This window comes from Danio rerio, chromosome 2 (genome assembly GCF_049306965.1).
Source record: "Danio rerio strain Tuebingen ecotype United States chromosome 2, GRCz12tu, whole genome shotgun sequence".
Classification (NCBI taxonomy): domain Eukaryota; kingdom Metazoa; phylum Chordata; class Actinopteri; order Cypriniformes; family Danionidae; genus Danio; species Danio rerio.
In genome coordinates this window covers 31132808-31141081 of record NC_133177.1, presented here as the reverse complement: position 1 = coordinate 31141081, position 8274 = coordinate 31132808, and the positions used below count along the sequence as shown (strand labels likewise).

The 8274-nt window shown below is 33.6% G+C and overlaps 1 long non-coding RNA gene across 3 annotated transcripts; it reads left to right on the top strand.

The window, feature by feature from the left end:
* The first annotated feature begins 2488 nt into the window (after positions 1-2488).
* Positions 2489-6221, top strand: LOC141379244 (uncharacterized). 3 transcript variants are annotated; one of them, XR_012395724.1, is made up of 5 exons: positions 2489-3721; positions 3812-3917; positions 4042-4112; positions 5383-5567; positions 5737-6221. It is a non-coding gene; the product is annotated as an uncharacterized lncRNA (long non-coding RNA). The 3 variants fall into 3 exon arrangements; XR_012395725.1 differs by lacking the exon at positions 2489-3721 and having other exon boundaries at positions 3810-3917; positions 4042-4108; XR_012395723.1 differs by lacking the exon at positions 2489-3721 and having other exon boundaries at positions 3810-3917.
* Positions 6222-8274: the final 2053 nt, after the last annotated feature.

The window sequence follows — 8274 nt, the reverse complement described above, 5'->3', positions numbered from 1 at the left end:
GATTTGATTTTATACAAAATAATATTTAATAACATTAAATTTGTATTTATTTAACTCTCATCATAACAAATATGGTAGATGACAATATTATATATACAGTCGAAATCAGAAGTATTAGCCCCCCTTTTTATTTTTACCCCAATTTCTGTTTAACGGAGACCAGATTTTTCAACGCATTTCTAAACATAATAGTTTCAATAACTCATTTCTAATAACTGATTTAATTTATCTTTGCCATGATGACAGTAAATAATATTTGACTAGTTTATAGGTATAGTTTATACTTCTAGATATATATTGGGGGCCCCCAGATTTCCTGGGGCCCTAAGTAGCCACTTACCTTGCTTATTGGTTAAATCCACCACCTATTGTATAGTATATATACACTTATAAGTATTCCAATATCCATTGTCACATTTGGCTAACAGGTTCATATATTTAGGCAACAGCTTGACACTGACGCACTATTACACTCTCGTTATATTTGCATGCTCCCTGTCTCATATTTTTAAATATTTCTATTTTGTACAGTATATAACTATTGAGTATGTTTACTTAATGTTACCTATGTACAGTATGTTTATTTAAACTTTGGATAAGCAGTCAGTAACCAGTAATTTTAGTGTCTTTTAAGTTTTAAATACAAATACATATAATACAAGCTTGGCAACAAATGTAGACAAACCCAACCATCAAGTTAAATGTTTAGATTTCCTTATATAAATATGGACAAATCAAATGAAATAACATGGACCCTTTTTACAAGATTGTTATGACCCATTTAATGGTAATCATAATCTTAAATATATTTTAAATATATTTTATCTGATTTTTTTAATAACGTCTGAACGTATGAAAGATGTTTTATATCATCTTTGCATCAAGGTGCAAAAAATAAATTATCGATTGTGTGAGGGGTTTCTAATGCAGCGTGGAGCTGAGTGAATTTGACGTTATTCTCTCCTTTGGCTGCCATCATCAGTCAATTTTTTTTCCTTTTTCTAAAAGATTTGATAACACCATGGTTTTTTTTCACTAATTTTTTTTTTACTTTTATTATTACAACGAATAGGGTTGTAAGAAAAAATTTTGTTTTACTCACCAGTTCACTGCGCTCTAAGTTTACCAATAAGACACCTTTCGCTACTAAGAAATCCGCAAATGTGAAAAGGGTCTATTATTATTTTTTACATAATATATATTTGATTTATTTAATAAATTAAAGGAATAGTTTACCCAAAATGAAAATTGTGCCATCATTAACTCATCCTGCACTTTTCACGTTTAAAATCTGCTTGAGTTTCTTTCTTCTATTGAACACAAGAGAATATACAGTACAGAGTGATTAAAAAAAAAAAAATTCCACAAATTTGAAAAATGAGAACCCTGCAAAGAAAAAAAGGAGAACTAAGCTCTTTCTGTCATTGATTTAAGGAAGCTATGGGGTTTTAAATTTGTACTCTTCACATTGATTAATAAACCAAGGTTCCATCATGTTTCTTTGATTAAATACAGATTTTCAAAGTTGTGGTATTCAATTTGAATCACCGTGCTGGTTGAAAAAACTCCTAGCCTTGTTTTGTTCCTACACCAATAACAATATCTTCAGAATTATTCAGAATATTGTTTTGTGTTCAACAGAAAAAAAAGTAAACATTGCAGAAAGTTTTTGAACCACTGAGTGTAATTAAATGGTAAGGAAATTGTCATTTTTGGGTTAACTATCCCTTTAACTTATTAAATAAATCAAACATATTATGTAAAAAAAAATTGTAATTATTTTTTACATTTGTCCATATTTATATGGAAATCCACACATTTAACCTGACGCTTGGGTTTGTCTACATTTGGCGCCAAGCTTATATGGTCCGTGTTAATGAATATTGTGTCCAGACAGACTGTGCTATAATTAATTAGTGAGATTTCATCTCTGTTGCGTCTCTCGAGCAAGTCAATTCCCAGATAGCAGGCAGTAATCGGCCCGAGCTCCGACTCCGACTCGGCATCGGCGAGTGTTATCCGGGCCGAGTGCGGCCCGCAGCTTGCTCGCGCACATGCGGTTGTGATGCGGCTGTAAAGCACTGGCCCGATTCCGGTCAACCATATTCTGGCCGCTTCTGGCAAGGACTCGGCTGATGGCAACCGATTAAGTTCTTATTTTATCTAGTAATCTGTTAGCTCCACGTTTAATGATAATTTGAGAAAATATTCATGGTACGATAGCAAAAAAAAAAAAAAAGAATATTTAGTGTGGATGGTCGCAATGTTTAGACGCAAACAAAACAATATTATTTATAAATAGATTATACATGTCATCTAGAGAAAAACTATGTAAAATTCGCTTATTTTTGAGATAGCACGCTCCTGTGCTGACTGTTTTTTTTTAAGCAGAAGTTGGTTTCATAATAAACACATGCGTTACTAAACTCCTGATCCAAACTCCAATCCAGACGGTGGCGGTAATGCTCCAAAAAGCTGGTTGTCAACCACCATGGCACAAAGATCACAAGAAGAAAAAGTTTGGTTTTTCAAAGATTTCACGTGGATTCCGGTCAGAAAGGTAAGCTTTTTACTGCTTGTGTTCTGTATAATTAGCGAATTTAGAGCTTAAAACATTTCCACGGTGTTTGGTTGTAACAGCGTTTAGTAATTTAAAACAGTTTGATACGAAATGTAACTTGCTTTAAGAAACACGACTGGAGCTAATGTATGCTAACGCTAACAGTTACAAACACGGCTGAAAGTTCCTTTTCCTTTTACACAATGTTAGATTGTAACGTGTGTAGTAACTGAATACTATTTTAATTATTTTAAAGAAACATGAAACGAATTTGTTTGTATGCTAACTTTGCGTTAAAGAAAGTTTCTGTAGACGAATCCATTAACTAACAAGGCAAAACGTATTTTTTTCCTGATTTACCATTATAAAGTACCGTGGATGTTGAAAAAATCATTGTACAGGCGTATACTTATCCAACAGTATTAATTCTGTGATTATGTGTAAATAAAAACTAATCGTTTTGGATTAATAAAATATTATTGTTTATCTTGTTTATGCAGTTAGTCACGAAAAATGATCGAAACTCGACTGTTTACTATTCTCTTTAAATTATCCAAGAGAAATATATTACTATGCACTTTAATTCATATGTGCTAGCCTTTGTGAATCAATTATATCTTTTGTTCAAGCTGTAATGGTCAGTTAATGTAAAACTGAACGTCTTAAAGCAGATTTTGATGTTTTTTTTTGTTTGTTTTTTATGTTATTGACAGTGATAAATTCTGATTTAAATGAATGGGTAACAATAGTTGTTGGTTAAGTCTTATTGTTCTTGTTTAACAAAGGTTAGTGAGATCATTTTGCAGCACATCACGACCAAAGAAGTCAATGGCACACTCTTTTGAACGTGAATAGGCATGTTATAGTTGTGTGCTAAAAGTCCTTTATAAGCTGTAAACTGCTGATATATTTTCAACATAGATTGAGCTTTTCAGACATTACATTACTAATTGCTTCACAAACAGCTGAAATGGTTTATTGTTATTGCCTATCATCATCAAACATTTTTCACAATGGTAGGTTAATCTTCATGGGTACAGAATAATGCATGTGCTTGACCATCTTACAAATCTATGTCTCAGATTCATAAGGCTGTCACTCTGCATGAATCTCCGAATAAATCTTGTGCAATCTTCAGTGTACTGATTATTTACACTAAAGGTATTATATGCATTAATTAACTTTGATAGTATTTCAGGATTTGAACTTTTCTTTACAGGAGGTTAACAACAATGTGATGTTTTATTATAGATGCACATGACGAAGCTCGACTCAAACATCCACACGCAACTGTGATTTCTGACTGGTAGACAGATGAGGATGATGATCGCCTGTCATACATCTAAAGACAGAACAGGTTTGTTTGCAATTATTTTAAACACATACTGTCAACATAATGTCATTGATCTATTACAACCTGTGAGTTTTGCCCTGGCACTATACTAAAGTGATGTTTTGTTTTGTAAATGTATCTGATTAAGGGACAGTATAGACACATCTATACCATGATGAAGAAAAATTACTTGGAACAAAGAGGCTGGATAAAAGGCAGGTATGAAGATTTCAGAAATCAATGCAGCACCACAAGTACCATCACCATCAATGACTATGGCAGAAATCTTAAGACCACCATCAAGATGCACAGATACTGTACATTCCAGTACACCAGGCGTGTCTAAACTACGGCCCGCGAGGCTTTTTATAAATATCAATAGAATCTGGCCCGCTATACAAAAATGAACGTAATTCAATAAATAACCACCGGGTGTCGCTATTACATGCATTCAATTAAGCAGCAGTTCTTGTTATGATCTATCTATCTATCTATCTATCTATCTATCTATCTATCTATCTATCTATCTATCTATCTATCTATCTATCTATCTATCTATCTATCTATCTATCTATCTATCTATCTATCTATCTATCTATCTATCTATCTACACACAGTTGAAGTCTGAATTATTAGCCCCTCATTGATTTATTTCTTCTTTTTTAAATATTTCCCAAATGATGTTTAACAGAGCAAGAACATTTTTACAGTATGTCTGATAATATTTTTTCTTTTGGAGAAAGACTTATGTTTTATTTCGGCTAGAATAAAAAGCGGTTAAAATTTTTTCATGAACCATTTTAAGGTCAAAATTATTAGCCCCTTAAGTCTTCAGAACAAACCATTGTTATAAAATAACTTGCCTAATTACCTTAACTTGACTAGTTAACTTGATTAACCTAGTTAAGCCTTTAAATGTCACTTTAAGCTGTATAGAAGTGTCTTGAAAAATATCTAGTCAAATATTATTTACTGTCATCATGGCAAAGATAAAATAAATCAGTTATTAGAAATGAGTTACTAAAACTAATATGTTTAGAAATGTGTGGAAAAAATGTTTAACTCTCCGTTAAACAGAAATTGGGGAAATATATATATATATACATATACATGTGTCTATATATATATATATATATACATATACATATACATGTGTCTGTGTGATGTATGTAAAATTTGGCCCGCGACAACGTTTGTTTTTTTGCATCTGGCCCTCGGCCCAAAAAGTTTGGACACTCCTGCGGTACACCTATGAACATTTACAGTCTTTGTTCTAGTGCAGTTTGAGATCAAGACAGAACTTATTGCATCTCGTGATGTCTTTGTAAGAATTGAAGACATCAGTAAATTTGTTAAGGTTTAATGCAGCTAGACAGTAAAGATCAACTAGAGAATATCAGCAGTGTCTAACCCACTGTTGTATTTACAGAAGTTGTATGAGAATAAGCTACAGGTTGATTTATACTAATCTGTTATTTTTCTTTTTTAGCACGACTGACTGAAGTTTTAAAATCATGCAACGTCATGAAGCAGCAGCTGGTCCTGATTCTCACAAAACCAAAACAGACGTGATGAAATTCCAGATGTAAACACATTTGACCGTCCTTTGGCCAATTTGATTTGGAAAAGCTTGAAAATCAACTAAAGGAGCAGCCCGAACAAATGAAGAAACTGGTAAGTTCAAGCTCTTGCTAATTTCAAAGTGTTTTAAGTTTATTTGTTCTTTTTTATTGTTTTTTTTTTTGCTTCGTAGGTAGCCTACTTTTTTCCTAATTTTTTCTTTTTTTTTTTTTTACATTAGTACTTGTTCACTACTAATTATCTGTTTATCTTTTAATCACAGATGGAGTGAGGACAAATGTCCATACCACGCCACTGATAAAGAAGTGGAAAAATGCATTACAAGGTAGCTACAACTTGCCCCTGACAGTGATGGAGGAAGAAAGAAGAGAAAGCTAATGTGTCAAATGTCTACATCACTATTTTGTTTTATTTTTTAAACAACATTTTAAGTGTATTAGGATGTTCCCTGATACTTGAACAATTGGTTTCTTTCATTTGCATTTATATATATATATGTATATGTATATATATATATGTGTGTGTGTGTGTGTGTGTGTATATATGTATGGTATGTATGTGTGTGCGCCAAATTCTAAAGAAACATCTTGATACATTTTTAATAAACGTAATACAAATAAAATTATAAATAAAAAATTGCACAAGACATGTATATATATGAAATGCATAATCATCTCACTCATGTCTTGCTGTTTGTGCAATTGATTTTGTTCAAGTTTATTTAAAAAAAAAGTTTGACTTTATACTTCTGCAATTTTATATATATATATATATATATATATATATATATATATATATATATATATATATATATATATATATATATATATATATATATATGTTTGTTTGTTTATTATTATTTTAATGTTTTATTAAAAATGTTTCAAGATGTTTCTTCAGAATTCTGCAGTACTTTTTACAAGTTTGACTTGGATATTTTACGGATTGTCATTGGTATTTTTAAGATGTTTCTTGCTATATCTTAAATTGGTTTCTATATTTAGGTTTATTTAAAATTTAGCTGTTTTTTTACAAATTTTTAATTCAAGTCTATTGGGAAAACAGGGTTGTTTTAAAAACATCTGTGTTTGTGTGTAATTTTTAGAGTTTTTGTTTAAATCTTTCTGTGTGTCTTTATTGTGTTGTTTTATTGTTGTTTTTATATTGATATTCTTGTGCACTACAAAATTGTTTATAAAATTTTAGTACTATTTTTTTCATGCAATCAATAAACGTTTAACATTTATTTATTTTGTCATTTGTCTGATTATTTTCGTTACAGAATATGTATGCAGTTTGCACTTTATTCAAAGGTTAAACGCAGTGCTTACACTTTGTGTTTACATTATAGCCTGTGTTTGCTGTTATATAAATTCAAATGGTTGTAATACCATATATCAAGTACCAATGTAATACCAAAAGGTTTTATAAGGTGTATAAATACGGAGTCGCGCCAGCTCCGGGCCGCAGCGCACATTACCCTCGCGCCGATTCCGGCGCGGATGCGCAGCGTCGGCTCGCTTACGGCCGCCGCATCTGGCCCGCTTGATTCGGGCCGGAATCGGGCAGTGAGTCCACAGGCATCCGGCCCGAGTCCGGCAGCCGAAGTTGGGCCGAGGGGTTAGTCTCCGGCAGGCGACAATCTAGCCGGAACTGGCCCGAGTGTATTTTGCTATCTGGGTTATTGAAGTCAATTCGACAGCCCACTTAAATCGACGGTTTGACGCCATCTGTTGCAGTGGCCAATCCCAAACAACATGAGAAGTTTTAAACCCGAGGCATAAACTCGTGGCAGTCAACGCTGGTGCTTATGCGTCAAAGTCTAGCAGATTTATCTTTTCTAAAGTATTTTTTGAGGGCGATGTGCCTGATTAATTCATCTGATCCTTACCTGGCAGCATCCGCTGGTGTACTATGGTAATTTACTTCCCGTTAGACTTGAATCAATACAATATCTTAACACTGTTCAACGTGTGTGTTGTGTGTGAAATATAGTGGCTGTCTTTATGTGTAGCCGGAGCAGAGGGCGTGTCGACAATACAGCGCAGTACTCAAGAGTGCCAATAAATTCAATAATGACGCCAGTTAGCCCACCCAGCACAATACGACCGATGGCACTGGAGCGTCCTTAGTAGTGATATATGGAGCTCCGACGCGATTGTTTATGGCGGACCTGCGATGGCAAGCCGACCTATACTTTTAATCATGGCAAGCCTTTTTAACGTTAAATAAGTATCTGAATGCAAAAATTTGTGAGGTTTCTGTCACTATTTAAAATGACTATTCTTGACATCAGAAATAGATGGAATAACACTAGTTACCTTGGCTTTTAATATGGCAACTTGGCAAGACATTTACATTAAGTAAAAGTGCATGAAAAATAAAAACAAGATGGTTTTAGCTGATTGACAAGACCTGTCCAAACCAGCTAGAGTACCAGCTTACACCAACTAGGACCAGCTAACCAGCTTGGAAGTGACTAAGGTCCCGTTTACACTAGTGCGTTTTAGTTTTAAAACGGCGTTTTAGAATGAAAACGATCCGCTTCCACACTAGCGTTTCACCCAGCGTTTCTGTACAGCTCTCCGTCCACACCAAAACACTGAAAACAAACATCACGTGACCACACACACACACACTGGCATGCGCTGCAGCATTTCTACCCAGAGGAGAACTGTGCTCGGAGTATTCATAAAGAATCTCTCGCTGGATCTAATCTCACTATATTTGTTAAACGTGATATTTCATTCATCTTGTTGTCTGTATCTAATGACTTATTCCCCGAGTTTTGTCTTTTGAA